Source organism: Ornithodoros turicata, chromosome 4 (assembly GCF_037126465.1).
Source record: "Ornithodoros turicata isolate Travis chromosome 4, ASM3712646v1, whole genome shotgun sequence".
NCBI classification, from domain to species: Eukaryota; Metazoa; Arthropoda; class Arachnida; order Ixodida; family Argasidae; genus Ornithodoros; species Ornithodoros turicata.
The window spans coordinates 21,029,077-21,045,595 of NC_088204.1; the positions used below are offsets into that span (position 1 = coordinate 21,029,077).

A 16,519-nucleotide genomic window follows, 5' to 3' on the forward strand; every position below is an offset into this window, starting at 1 on the left:
CCCCAGCGATAGTAACATCATGATGACGTAAGCCAGGCACACGAATGGGAGCGCTGCGCAGGTGATTGTCTCCAAGGTCGTCTGCTTCGCGTTCGCACCGTAACATACTAAGTGAAAAGACATCAGTAAATACGCCGATTGTCGCTTTCCCGCGTGAGTGCTGACACAACCATGCAGTGGCGTCGGAACTATTTTTCCAGTGGGGGAGCGAAAAAAAGTGCTACCATAAACATCATCATCATCACTTATTTTCCTTGAGGGCTCATGCTGGTGTTATACAGTCAAACTCCTTTATAGCGAACACCTTCTTAACGAAAATACCACTACAGCAAATTTTTTGCGGTCCCGCTGGAGCCCTATAGGTCCAATAATGGACATCCTTTTGAACGAAAATATCTTTACTGCGATTTTTTTTTTTTTTTTTTTTTTTTTTGCTGTCCCCTGAGTTTCGTTGTAAAGGAGTTTGACTGTACAGGGTTGCTACACAAACTGTAAACGTGCTCCAGGCAAACGACATCTGCATATTTGTACAGTAGATCTAAAATAGCATTGCAGAAGTATTGTAATTAAATAGCGCTTGGTGGTGGGCTAGTTGGTATGAGTTCAGTGCGTCCGGCTTTTTTTACTTCTGCGCAGTGCCTAGACCTTTATGACAAGTAATGTGTAAGGAACTTCGGGGACTTGTCCCCGGGAATCGTCGTCGCGGTATGAACGCGTGCCGCGACTGGAAGCGAATATCGTCTGATCCGCAAGCCTTCTGCGAAGAAACCAGACTTTCCCGGGGCGGTCTGGAGCTCAGCAAGAATGTGTCCCTTTGACACCCAGCTCTTTGACGGAGTGTCACGCTGTCGTTATCAGTCCAGGGCGACTCAATAAGAAAAGCCGGGTAAATGACAACAGCGGGTAGTTTGAGACATCAGTACGGTGGAAAGTGAGGAGCCAGCAATCAGGTTAAGAGCTAGAATATTTTACTATGACAAGTGAACATATACATAATATGAAGACAACAAACAAGCTGCGATACATATCTCTCGCCAGAGGTGTGGGCTTCTCCGATGTCTATGGCGTTTGATAATCATGTAACGCTGCTGCAGGCGACAACTTGATGGCGCTCCCTCGACGTTGACGTTGCCGTCAGGTGAACACAACACCGGTGCGACGTTTCATTTTCATTTCATTTCATTTATTGGAACATTTGTAAAAACATGTACATCACAGGGTGGCCAAAAAGCAGCAAAAAAGCTGCTTGACTAGGGCACGACCCTTTATCACTCATCATTGATAGTTATATCAAAATCGTCTTAGTCAATCGCACTTGTCGTACTACAGGTCTTACACGCCAGCTCGAAGTGGGCACCCTGGCCACAACCGAATGAAATCTGTGTCTGCGCCTCGCAAACCGCCCCTATAACAACCTTCAACCGGGCGGTATCTTTGTATCCTTATTTCCCCCAGATGTCTTGTGTCTTGCGTGCCTTTCGCGATTCCCGTTTGCGCCTCTGTCCCCCCACCCCACCCCGTGGATTGAGTCTGGTAATGCTCGCGCCTCCCGGTACACACTTTCGAACTGAGTATTGCACTTCGAAACCTCGACAGTGCACTTCGTACCAAAACCTTGCCATAGTCAACTCCAGAACCCTGTGAACCTGACACCTTTGGTATGTAGCTCTTCTTAAACGGTCTCCGCACAGTGACAGTGGTAGGCTCTCTGTTTATTGCTCTCTAAATTTATGGCCGCCGAAAGAACACATGCACGGGCCTTTCCGTTAGACCGTTGAAGAATACGACGCTGGGCTGACACTGGGGGAGCCATGCTCCCCCATTCGTAAATGTGGGGGAGCCGTCGCTCTCCCTGCTCCCCCTATTCCGGCGCCCCTGCAACCATGTTCCATGGAACACGGTATTACGCATCTGGCTGTACAAACACGTACGACGCTAGACAGAAACAGTATTCCACAAACCGATCTCAGACCTCTCCGCCACCTGAAGGCAAACGCCATCACTTCCACCCGGCGTGCGGGCGCCAAGGTCTCTCCAAGGTAAATTTAGCCAGGTAGCGAAGGCGATGAAAAAAAACAGATCTGACCGGCCAACACTGTCATCTTTGTGACTCGAGCGATCCTGTGTGTTGGTAGCACAGGTACGGTCGTAAACAAAAAAAAATATTTACGACGCGCGCATGGGTTTTGTATAAACTAATAGTTTATTCATAATGGACCTTTTCCAGAGCGGAAAAGCGCCTCTAGCGGGAGGAGTCGGAAACACGGTTGGTGGCTCGCGCGACGCGCGGTGTCTGCACATTTGGTCAAACGCCGTGTGATTGGAGACATCTGATCGAACTCCGTTTGGTCGAAAGCCGGTTGTTCGACACCGTTTGTTCTAAATACTTTTTTTCGAAGGGAGTTCAGTGTGTTGTTCACACCTATTTTTCTGTAACTTTTGACGGTACTCTCTGAGCGTACGGAGCAGGCAACCAGTGTCATCTGCTTTCTTTCTTTTTTCTTTGCTTTTTCCGTTGAAGAGGGGAGACCACGGGTTATTTGCATATCTTTGTCTTTCACGAACAGCACAGTTGAATAGAACAGTGTGGAACAATCCGCCGTACCAGTAGGACACATCTTGAAGAAAATGGCCTCATGTTGAGCACAGCCAATAATCCGTGCTTCCTCTGGGCACCCTTCTCATTGCTGGCCTCATATTTAAAGGGAACGATCTGGAATGGGATAGCCATATATGCGCGAAAGCCACTTAAAGTCTGTGGATGCTCAGAGGGAAATTTCGCCATGATTCAACGAAAGATATTGAATTGTCAGGCATATAAAACCTTCGTTCAACCTTGTTTAGAGTATGCATCTGCACTGTGGGTCCCTACACATGCAGGCTATCAAAAAAGAAGAAAAGAAAAGACAGTACAAGGATCTGCTCCCCGGCTTATATTGTCTAGGTTACGAAGGACTTCTTCACTAACATGTATGTTGGAAGAGGAAATTTAGATTCACTTGAACATATGTGCAAAGTAAATAGACCAAAACCATTCTTTCTCCTATACAATGGTCAGTTAAAGACAAACATTAATAATACGTTGCTAAAATTTGTCCACATTCGACGCGAATAAATAATCGAAAAATGTCATATAATTATTTTATTTATTTATAAAAATATTTATTATCTGACATCAATTATTATTTGACAAAGTGTTGGGGATTATGTGGGAAAATCATATATGGCATGTTTAGTCACTATGTGTCAGAGCAGAAAAACCTATCAACTGGTCGAACGGGCTAGGGTGAACAACCCAGGCTCTTGGACCGCTTTTTGGACGTGAAAAAGTGGGTTAGCATGAGGAATGTGTTTATGGGCAAGTTTATGGCGGATGTTCCTTCAGATAACGGCAAAGAAATGTGGAACAAGGTCCATGAGGGCCTAGTATACTTTTACAAGGCAGCAGTCGTACCAGACACATTAAACATCTCTAGGGTTTCTGTACACAGAATGGTTGTGTGCCCTCTCAGCGGTACAAGAATGGCTTTTATGTGGTTGACGAACAAAAACAACCCATGAAGCTGAAGATAAGAAGGCTAAAATAAGGCAGCAAGAGCTACATGCACTTGTGCAACCAACGGCAGCGCATCGTTTGGTTGCATTTTTCGCACGGAATACGCGAACCAAAAGCGCCCGGCCGTGCTATTCTGACCACCGAGAGTCACCAAAGATGATGGCGGCCGCGCGGCGCTGCTCGCGCATGCGTCGCACGTCCAACTGGAAAAGGTCCATTCAAGTATAGGAAAAGCTATCTGCTGCCCCGCTAGTACACATATACGAAATCATCTACCGTCTGAGTAAGTTTCCGTATCCTGCTCCACTGCGCATGTGTAGCAGTACGCGCGTTTGTCCGTGCATTCTTGTTTCCGTGCCCTGTGCCCGTGCATTGAATGCGGAGTTCGTACATTTTTTGGATTAAACAAGAAGCGACGTTCACGTTTCGAAGCTGTAGGCCAACACGTGTGAACTGATGAGTGCTATGCATCCTGTGTTGCTGGCCACGAGAAAAAACAAAGGTTTCGTCACGGCAAGACCGGTCATGATAGCGTGAGTGTTAGCGAATCAGCTGTGCACCAACGATGCCATGTTTTTTGCAACGGACCCATTATGACCACCCGTTGAAGAAATACAAACAGCTAATCACTACGTGTACGTTTAGGACTAGGTTAGGAATGTACATTAAGTGAAACTTCCTGTTTATTTGTGGTTGTCACGTACCCTTCGTCAAAACCTGTGATAACTCTAGATGGGTAGAAATCCAGCGAACCGGTAGAGATCTAGGAAGGGAGTTGCCTCAGGACAGAAGCCGCCGATATTTCGAACAGAGACTGTTCTTCTTCTGGGCACCGTCCTCATCATTGGCATGGTATTTAAAGGGTTAGGTGTGACGTGTTTAAAGGTTCATGCGAATTGTGGGTCAACAGCCCCGAGGGAAGAAAGGGTCCGTACGGGCTTCTACGGCCGGAGTGAATGGAAGCTTTGTTAGAGTGTGGAGGGGAGTGATCTAGGCTCCAGACCGGTTACAGAAAAATGGGAGGTTCACGGACACGTGTATTTGTATGTAACTCTATGTATTTCGAACTGATGTGTCATTAAACCTGATGTGATTTATTCTTCTCTGTTCTCGTCGGGTATTGCTGTCCTGGGTGACTAGTATGGTTCGGAAAGAAAAAGGGGAAGGGCATACAACGCAAACGAAGTACGCGAATGCAAACGCGACATGGCTAATTATGCACTACTTATTATTCATGCTCCTGACGTCATCTGTGACGTCATTTATTTACAAAAGTAGCAGTCCGCGCAACGGATGCATGGCGCTGACAGTCTCTATCGTGGCGCCATCTGAAGACGCAGGGCCCTATGGGAGTTTCGCCACCTGTTTATATATACCTTGGTCTCTCTGCCGCATGGAGGAAGGAAACACAAGGAGCGACTCTTCGCTCCAGACTAGCGTAGCCACCCTCTAGCGGTCACTGGAGTCAAAATCGCCATTGCTTCCTGTCCACCACGTGATCCCCTCTAAAGTTTCGGTTTTGCAAGGCTTTGTTTCTCGCGCTGCTCTCCGTATGATTTCACTTTTTGAAGTAATTTATTGTGGAAATGTGAACACCATCGTAGAAACGACGTATGGTAATTTGTTCCTGTCTCGGCTGCGGCTCTCGTTGAACTGAAAGCAGCTCTGTCACGGGAACGCGTTTTGTTCGTAAGTACACAGCAAGTTGTTTTAGTCGCCCGTGTGTGTTCGAGTCATCTTGAATTGTTCATTTTGGACCTCAAACTGTGCCGCAGATTCATTTCATATCTTCTGTTGTTGTAAAAATCTGATTAATGGTATTTTGAGTACGGCATTCTTTACCACTTCATCAAAAAACGTACATACGCTGGAAGTAACCGTTGCCACACGCGATGTTTCCGGTCCCGAGTACTACTTTTGCGTTCTGCACACCGTGACTGGTCTTCTAATAGAATAGTAAACATTCGAACACACAGAAATAAAGTGCAAGCACGCGTTCAACGTAATACTGCCATCTGAACCGTGACACAACTACAGCTCGCGTAGTCTGCTCCGCTGGCGCCATGCTCTCTAGAGGGTCACGTGAGCGGTCACGTGGTAGACAGGAGCATCCCAGAATGCAATGCAATGAGGTGCTGGCTACGCTCGTCCCGATAGAAAACTGTCGGAGGGGCCGCTCCTTGTGTTTCCTTCCTCCATGCTCTGCCGCTCCCTGATTGGCCTTGTCCAACTGACGTTTCCGTGACGAACTGAATTCCGGAGAATTCTGGAATTCTGGGAATTCTGGAATGTTCTCAGCATCAGTCGTCTGCTCTCGAGATGCATTACATCAAAGTGCACAGAAAAAACTTCACTAATTGATCTCTACCCGAGAAACGTAATCATGACGTTGGTAGCCAGACCGAAAACGAAACAAATTGGAAGGGGAGGGCTGGGTTCCAGGAATGGGCACTTGTTCCCTGCCTCCTAATGAAACAAAAGTAGGACCGAAGGTCGCGTCCCTTTCAAAGACCATCGTAGTCCCCTCAAGACCGTGGCCTTCGGGCGCGACCTTGTTCGCCCCCCAGCTTTGAGCGTGGTTCAACTCTACCAAATTGGTGGCGCTGTCGAACACTATGACGTCATTTGTTTACAAACAGGGGGAGGTGTATTCGCGTTGGATTTTCGGCGTCATTGTCGGTGACGTATGAGTAAAATTACACTGTAGCTTCGAAATCCACCGCGACATATGCGATAGCCCTTTTAAGAACTATACCCCAAGCAGCACACAATATTGGGCCCATATTGGCTGGTCATTGGCGGTACGGGTCTACTATGAGACCCGTTTCGCCAAGATTTTCCCCATATTGCCCAGTTTGAGGCAATATTGGGAAAATCCTGGCGATATGGGCCCCATATTGCCCGCGTACTCCCCATATTGACTGAAAATACAGAAATTGGTACGTACTCGTGTTCCACAAATGCCCAAGCAGCACGGCAAGATTGAACGTTGAAGCGTGTGAAATACCCAATTCAGTACATCGTTACTTCCAACAACTTCCCGCAGATGATACACATTGTTCGAAACAGTCAAATGTACGTGGCAATCTCAACGTAACGTTCGCTAGAATTCGACAACTCAACATTCCACGTTCTGTAAATAGCCGCCATCTTCCTTCGCGATGCCTATGCCTATGCCAATCGGTCGAGCCGACTGAGAGCGAGCGGGTTGTTTAGCGAAATCAAGCCAATCAAGCGTCCTACAGCTAATGCGCATGCGCGACAGCTCGAACGGACGCTTCTTAGGGCTAAAATGTCGCTGGTTGCTGTAATGATAACGGAATTGCGGCAGGTCAAGTAAAAAACACAATGTTTGATAGGAAGGGATGGCTCTTCTGTAAAATTAGGTGCTTTCAAGTTGCTGCAAGCAGTGCTCTGGCGTATGTCCGTCACCGTCACGAAAGTGTCTCGCTCTTTTGTAGTTGGGAGCGGGTTACAAAATTTACGTTATAATACGTTACAAAAGCAATCCCAATGGAGGCTTCTGATTAGAGCCCTGCACCATCCGCGGATGGAAGCGGATATCCGCGGATATCCGCAAGATGCTTGCGGATTCGGATGAAAATTTAGAACTTCCTGCGGTGTGCGGATCGGATGCGGGTGGCGCGAGGTCGGATGCGGATCGGATGCGGTTACGAAGGCAGCGGATCGGTAGCGGATCGGATGCGGATATACCGCGTGCTGTAATTTGTTCACTAGTAATTTATTTGCATTGTGCGGTGACAGCGGGCGGATGCTCGGGTTCACCTTTGACCATGCACGGCCAAGACAGGAGAGAACGTATTCTGACGTCTCGAACCGCACGTGCACCGACAAGGTAGCGTTCCACGCATTCCAGAAGTCTGTCCCTATCGCGTTTGTTGAAACGTTTCCCGTCGCTTGTCGTCATGAGTCCTTCCGTGACAGCGTGGAAGCATATCCGAAATTATACCAACATATGCTTGCGGCGGTCTTTACGCGTCCTTCGAAACGTGCGGATTTTGCGGATCGGATGCGGATGGTGCGTTTTTGTCAGCGGATCGGATGCGGATGTAAACTGTTGTGTATGCTGCGGATGTGGATCGGATGCGGACCACGTGTGCGCGGATGCGTGTCGGATGCGGATGCCAAAAATCTCATCCGCGCAGGGCTCTACTTCTGATCTACTCTTTGCGGGCGACTTCAACTGCATGATAGACCGACAGCACGGCAGACAAGCGAATAGAGAGCTTGAGCGCTTAGTAAATTCTGTTGATTTCATTGATGCTTGGTCGCACGTCAACGGGAATGCCTATGAATTCACCTGGGTTGATTCCCGGGGTCGCCACAGCCGATTGGACAGATTTTACGTCTCGCCAGGGCTGTCGGGTTTCATCACCCGCTGTATGACGCGACCTGCTGGGGATCTCACGGATCATGTTGGTGTTCTATTATCTTTATCTGGCCTGTTAAATTTTCGCTCTGGCTCCAGTTTTTGGCGCCTGAACGTGTCTTTGCTCAACGACCCCGAAGTTAAAAACGACGTAAAAAATTGGCTTGCGGATGTTTGTTCGGTGCCCGATTTCGGGCCTAGTCACTGGGAGGCTCTAAAGCTGGATGCAGCACACCGTTTTCGGCATTGGGGCAGACAGCGAGCGCGTGAACACCGGCAGTGTAGAGATGCACTCAGGCAGGTGTTAGCTGTGCTTCGCCACCCTGACTCACGCAGTCCTGAATCTGCGTCCGATATCGAGGACGTGCGGAGGCGCCTAGCCTCTCTGCGAATGCAGTCCTGGCGCAAATTTGTTGCGCAACGCAATGTGGTGCGCTGGTGCCGGGAGGCATATTGCTCCCGTTTGTTGCTCAAGCGCAATGTGGCAGAAAATCTGGACTTCGGAATTACTGAGCTCCGGTCAGCTGACGGCTCAATTCTGACTGATCCCGGTGACATTCAGGAAGCAATGCGTGAGCATTGCGCGGCCCTTTATCGGGAGTCACCTCACGACGAGCCTGTTGTCAGCCGAGAGTGCCCACTGCCGGCGAAACAAATGGAGCATGTTGACTCAGGGCCGCTCACGCAAAATGTTTTAATATGTTGACGCAAAGTTTTTACGTCTGTCTCCTCAATGGCGAGCGGAAAGTGCCCTGGCATTGATGGCCTCCCAGTTGAGTTTTACAAGCGCTTCTGGAGTGTGATTGGTTCTTGCATGACTCGGGTTTTTAACATCTGCTTATCCCAGGGGTTGCTATGCCCCAGCATGCAGAATGGTGTTGTTGTTCTTTTGTGCAAAGACAAGTCTCGAAAACTGGACCCAGATGCTTATCGTCGGATTACTTTACTGACGAGCGATTATAAGATCTTAGCTAAAACTCTTCTATTGCGCGTTTCACCTCTGTTGGAGAAGGTGTTACATCCTTGCCAAGCATGTTCCGTCCCCGGCAGCTTCTCAGACCTTCATAGAATCGCTCTTCGTGATGCCATCCACTGGATTAACAGTGGTCATGCCCCCGCTGTGCTGGCGTCATTCGATCAGTCCAAGGCATTCGATCGCGTGCGACACGCATACCTGTTCTCTCGGCTGAGGGCATATGGGTTCGCCGTTGCTTGGACCACGTATGTGGAAACGTTGTATAGGGGCGCTAGAAGCGTTGTCTCTGTCGCTGGCGGACTGCCGTCCCCCTTTGATGTAACTTGTGGGGTCCGTCAAGGATGTCCCCTCTCTCCCGCCTTGTACACCATTGCCATCAACCCTCTACTCGAGAGACTGTGCTCGCTTCCTGTTACATTGCCACTGCCCAATGGATGCCCCCCACCTGTTTTTGCGTTCGCGGATGACATCTCTGTGATCGTTTCTCGCGAGTGTTCCCTAGGGCCCGTTTTGAAGGCGTTTGAGGACTACGGAGCCGTTTCAGGGGCAAGACTGAATAGGTCAAAAAGTGCAGCACTGTTTTTGAACCACCAGCCTTCCTGCGGAGCTCCTTTCTGTGTTACAGTGATGCCAGAAGTCAAAATTCTTGGCGTGACTTTTGATTGCACTGGAATATCGACCGTAAATTGGCCACGAGTGTTTAATCGTTGCTGTCCTGCGGCAGCTTAAGTTTGTTGATTTGCCCATCACGTTTCGTGCTCATCTGCTACTGGCCTGGTACTACAGTCGCTTGTGGTTTTTAGGAGTCGTTGCCACGCCGCCACCACTAATCCGTACTGCCATCACGAGGCACGCGTTCTGTTTCCTCTGGTGCGGTTCGGTGGAGTGGGTCGCGAGATCCCGCTTGCACCGTACACGTGACCAGGGCGGCTTAGCCTTGCCGGTGGTGCTCGACAAGTGCCTTGCACTTCAGTCGCGCGTTTATTTCGAGGCATTGCACACTCCCGAACACCCAGCGTGCGCATTAGTGCAGTACTCTCTGGGATGTGCTACCAGGTGGTTCGTTGAGAGCCCTAGGTTTCGGCCTAGGTCCGAAGTCCTGCCTCATCAATACGGTGCTTGTGTTGATGTTGTACGGCGTTTGCGACTCCAGCTTCCGGACGCTGACCTCCAGTTATGGGCTGTCAGCGATTTTTATACAGCTATCCGGGAGTTGGAGTCTGGTCCCCTAGTTCCTTCGGTGCCGTCGAAGCTGTCTTGGCGTCGAATCACTGCAGGCTGGCTAGATGCACGCCGCGCCAGTCTTCAGTGGAAGTTGGCCCACGACGTTCTTCCTCTTCGCGAGCGACTACACCGTTTTCACATCTCTCGCTCTGACGGTTGCCCGTCTTGCGGGATGTGTGAAACCTCAGAGCACTGTTTCCGGCGTTGTCGTGTTCCTCTTTTGCTGTGGCGCAGAGTAACCCAGATATTTCAGCTGTCGACTGTCGCCTGGGCCACCGTACAGTTCCTGGAACCGTTGCCTGTTCCGCGCGTTCAGCGTAAACAATTGGCTTCATTAATTACCGAGATCAACTTTCAAATTTGGATCCGTCGTTGGCGGCTGGCTTTCGGTTGTCCAGACTTCGGAGACGCAGCTATATTTCAGGCTGTCAGGGCAGGGCTTCGTAGCCACATTGTCCGTGAGCAAGCACTGTATGGTCTTGTGGAGTGCTCTCGCCGCTGGCTGACTTCTACTCGTCTTTTCCGCCACGTTCAGGGTGAGTGGCAAATCGTGTTCTAGCCAGCTCGCTAGGACCGTACTGCACTCTGCAGCGGCTCTCCCGTGTTTGGATTGTTCGCTTGGTATGGTCAGTACGAAAAGCAAACTCTCCTAGGGAGTGTTGTTATCTAGCTTGTAGGACTGTAACGTAAAGTTAGTGTCTGTCCAAAGGGGACTACCTCCATAGGTAGCTCTCCTGCTTGATGACAATACACACACTGATGGAGGCTGCTTTTCCTGATCTTTCTGATGGATCTTTGGCATGGCAGTTCAGTGAGGTGGGCGCAGCACCCGTTCTTCGTTTTTTTGGGTGATGCCGTGTTTTTTTTTTGTTTTTTTTTTGCAATCATGTGCAGCGTGGATCAATTAAATCCGCAGAAATAAAAAAAAGCAAAAATCAGAGAAAAGTATAATCAGTGGGGATAATGCTTCATTGTACACGGACTCTCCGTTGGTGTTATCACAGAAACATTGGCGCCAAATGGGCTTGCCAATATGGGCAGCCCATATGGGTCCAATATTGGACCCATATTGGCGTGCTGCTTGGGACGCCATGCTCGGGCCGCGTAACATGAATTTTGGGACATTCACTACACTACAAGATACGGGTTCGGGAGCGTGTGGTGAACGAGAACCACACACAACTGGCGTAGCCAGGGGCGCGGTGGGGATTGTGGGTGTTGACCCCCCTGAAATAGTACCTTTTGTATAGTGCATTTGGGAGAGGGACACGAGGGGATATCTTCCTCTCCCATGTAAAATCCCCATAGACCCCCCCTCCCCCGAAATATTTTTCTGGTATACGGCGCTGCCACGCACATTTTGAATGTAGATCCCAGCAGAAAAGTTTATATATTTGGGGGGTCCAGTGTGACGATGGTGAAAGATCTTGTAGTTCCTGGCGTCTATATAAACAGAATTTCCGAATAGTTTAAAATTATGAGCTTTTCAAACTACTTCCACTCTCATAACGCAGACTCACCGGTCAACATAGCCTAGGTGGAACTGTATTTGTCACGTTCAAATATTGTATCTTCTCCCATGTCACTGCTGCACACGTACGTGTGTGTTGGCGCACCCAGGATTAGCAGCTATGCTGGTCGATATAGCCAGTGGTTCTTATGCATTTATAGTTGCTCTGTCAGTCGTCCTCCCCTCTATGCTGGTTGTAACTTGTACCTGGCGCAACAGACAAAAAAGCGACACAGCCAGCCGCAGTGTCGGAGACATCAAGAAGAACTTCCGGCCCGAAAAAAAAAAATGAGTGTACGGTGTACGCGCTCCGGCAATGAGTCTGTTTTGTCATCGTTTGTAATCTCAGTTAAATAAAAGCATCTGTAAAAATGTAACGCTGGTCATCCCAGGGAAACCGCGAACATGGCGCAGCCGACAGGATTGGCGACAGGTCTAAAGTGAGTAAAGTTTCAACGTGCCCATCGAAATGCCGACACCCACGAGGCTACAGACGTAAGAAACATGGCAGAAAACGGCTCGAACGATGATTTCCGCAACGAAATACTGGAAATCAAGGAGCAAATACGTGCCATCACGGAGGCATTGAGTGCCTTGACGAACGCAACAAATAACGAGCGGAACGCAGCACGATGCTCTGCCGAATAACGAACAACGCAACGACGAATCGGCACAAGCTTTGGAAACGTCAACCTCCGCATCCCACACGTCAGATTCACTGAACTTAACGGACAATACGGGCATCATCGAAGCTTTAGTGAAAACCTCACAACGTCCCTCGCAGCCGTTCCAAGTCCACTCCACGGGTGTCACGTGCGCCGCTATCCCAACCTTCGCTGGCGATGAAAAGGAAAGTCTCAAGGACTGGATCTTGGAGGTCAAACGAATCGCATCACTGGCGAACTGGACGCCAAACCTGACTACGCTCAACGCAATGACACGTCTTCGTGGCGCAGCCCGTCGTTGGCAATGATCGTACGGTTGTCTCATACACGGCTGGCACACGTGGAAGAGCGCGATTACAGAACGCTTTCACCGAAAAATGGCGCTCCAAGCTTTTCTTGATCATCAAAAGGAGCGAAAGTTGCGACAAAACGAAACCATAGTCCAGTATATATACGCCAAAAACGCCATGCACGACACCGGAGCCAACATATCAGTCGTTGACAGCAAAGCTTTGCCTCCAAACCCGAATACGACTCCTTGGTCAGCATCGGAACCCATCACGGTTCTGGATCGACAAATCCAACCAAGCGAGTACACCACCATAACACTCACGGTTGGCGAAACTCGAGTCACTCTTCCGAAAGTGGTCATCACGGCCTTGCCGTCTCCTATTGATTTACTTCTTGGTTCAGACGGGAGACATGCAGCCAACGTCGATGTTACCTTCCACCCATCAAATGATGTCACGGTCATCCCACTGACAGACATAAAATCGAGTTCCACAGTATTGCCAAAGTCAGCAGAAGCACTTATTGCATCGTTCGCCAGACACGGGACCGCCAGAGTCCAGGACACCACCCCATGCTCCATCGTCGCATTACACCCGAAAGCCGAAGATCCCGAAGCAGATCTTCTACAGGACATTGACGAAGCAGCCAAGATGATGACCCCAGATGCATCTCTACAAGAGCGTAAACAACTACGAGAAATTCTTGCTAAGCATCACCAAGCCTTATCGACCAGCCATCATTCCCTAGGCACGTGCCCACACACAGAGCACTCAATCGAACTACGGGATGATATCAGAGTGTCGTCTCGACCGTATCGCTGTTCACCTGCAGATCGACAATTCATACAGTATGAAGTCCGCAAGTACTTGTATCAAGGAATCATCAGGAGAAGCAACAGCGAATACGCCGCTCCAACAATAGTGGTGGATCAACCACACCATCCTACGACCCCAAGACGAATGGTCTATGACTACCGCAAACTTAATGAAAAGACTATAAAGCCACCTTACCCGATGCCTATAATCAAAGATTCTCTGGATGATATCATGAGGACGAGACTCGCTACTTCACAACGATGGACATCAAGACTGCCTTCCTAACAATTCGCATAAAGCCAGAAGATGTCCACAAGACAGCATTCATAACGCCAGATGGGAAGGACGAGTACCTAAAAATGGCGTTTGGCTTCTGCAAGGCTCTCCAGACTATGCAAACAGTCATGCGCAGGGCATTCGAATGACTTCCAAACACAACCACCTACATGGACGACGTGGGACAAGGCTCCAGAACGATACAAGAAGCGCTCGAGATACTAGAAGCAGCACTCATCAGAGCAGTGCAAAACGGTCTCCGAATCAACATAAAGAAATGCCAGCTCATACGATCCGAAGTGACATTTCTTGGTTACGTAATCAACGCCGAAGGACGCACTCCCGACCTCGCGCGCACAGCCGACGTAGACAAATTTAGACCGCACGAAGACTCGAAACGACTCCTCTCGTTCCTTCAGTTCTGAAGCTACTATACAAGATTCATAGATTCATAAAGGATTTCTCCGCAATCACACGACCTCTACGAGAAATCCTGCAGAAGGACTCCAAGTTCTGCTGGTCAGATGAGTGCCAACAAATTGTTGACAACCTCAAAACAAAGCTGAAAAATCCGCCCACGCTAGCTGCGTTCCAGCTTCAATGCCCGACCACCGTGTACGTTGACGCATCTCAGGCTGGTCTAGGTGCCATCCTCGCCCAAACACACAGCAAGATAGAAAGAGTCGTCGAATTTGCAAGCAGAGCACTCAACGCTCGAGACTCCCTCATGCACGCAAATATGCTGGAATGCATGGCCCTCCACTGGGCAGTAACAGAGAAATTCAGCATATACCTCAGGGGCGGAGCAAGATTCACCGTGGTCACAGACAGCATGTGTCTCACTTATCTTGTCCAAAACGGCCTCAAAAACCGCAGATTCGCACGCTGGACACTCGACCTCGCGGAATACGACTGCATCATCAGACACAGTCCAGGAAAGTCAAATGCAGCAGCTGACGCACTATCCAGATTGCATGAGACTTCGGAGAAGCTCAAAACCTCATAGAGTGCAGAGGACACCATGTGTCACTTAGTCGTATCCAGCCCTGGATCTTGTCTGGGCGATCACCCGGCCAATGACCCATTTTGTCGATCCGTCATCCCTAAGATCAGCCAGGGTAGAGGCTATCAGTTGAACAACGGCATCATAGTAAAAACCATCGTCCGTGACAATTTCAGTCGTCAGGTAGTCGTCGTCCCCGAAACACTTCGAGAAACTGTAATGAAAGTGTGCCATGACCAAACTGGACACATGGATGTATCAAGAACGAAGGACCAAATACAGAAAAAGTTTTGGTGGTCTCAAATGTCGTCTGAGATCGCAGAATATGTCCGCAGTTGTGACACCTGCAGACGGATAAACCACAGGACAACTACGAACGAAGGTCTCCTTATTCCAAGAAAAATTCCAGAGGCCCCAATGCCTTCATCTCTCTCGATCAATTCGGACCCCTGCCTGAGAGAAACGGCAACTCTCACGTTGTGGTGTGTATCGACCATGCCACCAGATATGTAGACGCATCAGCCGTGCCTTCAACTTCATCGAAGTTTTACATTGACTTTCTGTGCAACCGTTGGATACCTAGGTTCGGCGTTCCTCACGTCGTCATCACCGATCAGGCTCGAGGACTTGTCAACAAGCATACAGCAGCCGTGAACCGGAGGCTAGGTGTCACCCACGTAACCACACCGCCCTATTGGCCCCAAGCCAACGGTCTGATCGAACGCACAGTCCAAACCATGAAGACCGTCATCAGAAAACTCATAGGCTCGCACCGAAACTGGGATGAGACACTGCACGAGGCAACGCTCGCAATCAATGCTTCAAAGCAAAAGGCGACAAAGAAGTGTCCCTTCTTTTTGGTGCACGGGTATGAACCGACACTTCCGAGCCAACTTAACATTGGAGTCGTGTCACAGCAGCTCGACGAAGCACAGAGACTCCACGAGCTGGCAGAAGGACGAGTAGAAGCCAAAGAATACCTCGAGAAAAGTCAGACTTATCAGAAGCAAAGGTACAACTCAGCAAGAAAAGAACCCCACTTCAAGACAGGCGATTCAGTCTACTGCAAAATTGGTGCCCGATCGTCCTCTCTGGACCCGTTCTATGAGGGACCATTCTACATAAAATCTTTCAAGAGCTCGAACACAGTGGAGCTCGAGAGAGTGCAGCCCATAAGAGGCAAAACAAAATTTAGAATCGCTAATATTGAACAACTTCGACGCCATTATCCACGCAAGGACGACGTCCAGGAGTTTTGCGACAGCATTATTGGGCGCCTTCTGTCTTCAGAACCCTCCAGCGTTGGCATCACCGAGGGGACCGTACCGTTGGACGATGATGACACTCGCGTGTCTCAAGAGCCTCCCGCCAACAACTTCCTCCCAGATGACGACGACTCCATACCAAGTCCCTCTGCAAACGGTCGACCAGTACGACAGCGTCGTCCTCAGCACCTTCAGGACTACGACGTGGAAATGATTTGAGGGCAAATCAAATTTACCCACCCGGCCGTGTCTGCGCCAGCGCAATAGACAAAAAAGCGACACAGCCAGCCGCAGTGTCGGAGACATCAAGAAGAACGTCCGGCGTCCGGCCCGCAAAAAATAATCGGGGTACGCGCTCCGGCAATGAGTCTGTTTTGTCATCGTTTGTAATCTCAGTTAAATAAAACCATCTGTAATAAAGTAACTCTGGTCACCCCAGGGAAACCGCTAACATAACGTTCGTATATCAGATAACATCGGAGTAGCGTGGCACCGATATGTGACTGCAGTTCACATCGCCACAGATGTGTACATACTATTCAGGCAAT

General features: G+C 49.3%; 1 protein-coding gene across 3 annotated transcripts in view; it reads left to right on the forward strand.

The window, feature by feature from the left end:
- The window catches only part of LOC135391297 (uncharacterized), a 198,043-nt gene that overhangs the window by 136,255 nt on the left and 45,269 nt on the right, over positions 1 to 16,519 (forward strand). The window lies entirely within an intron of this gene.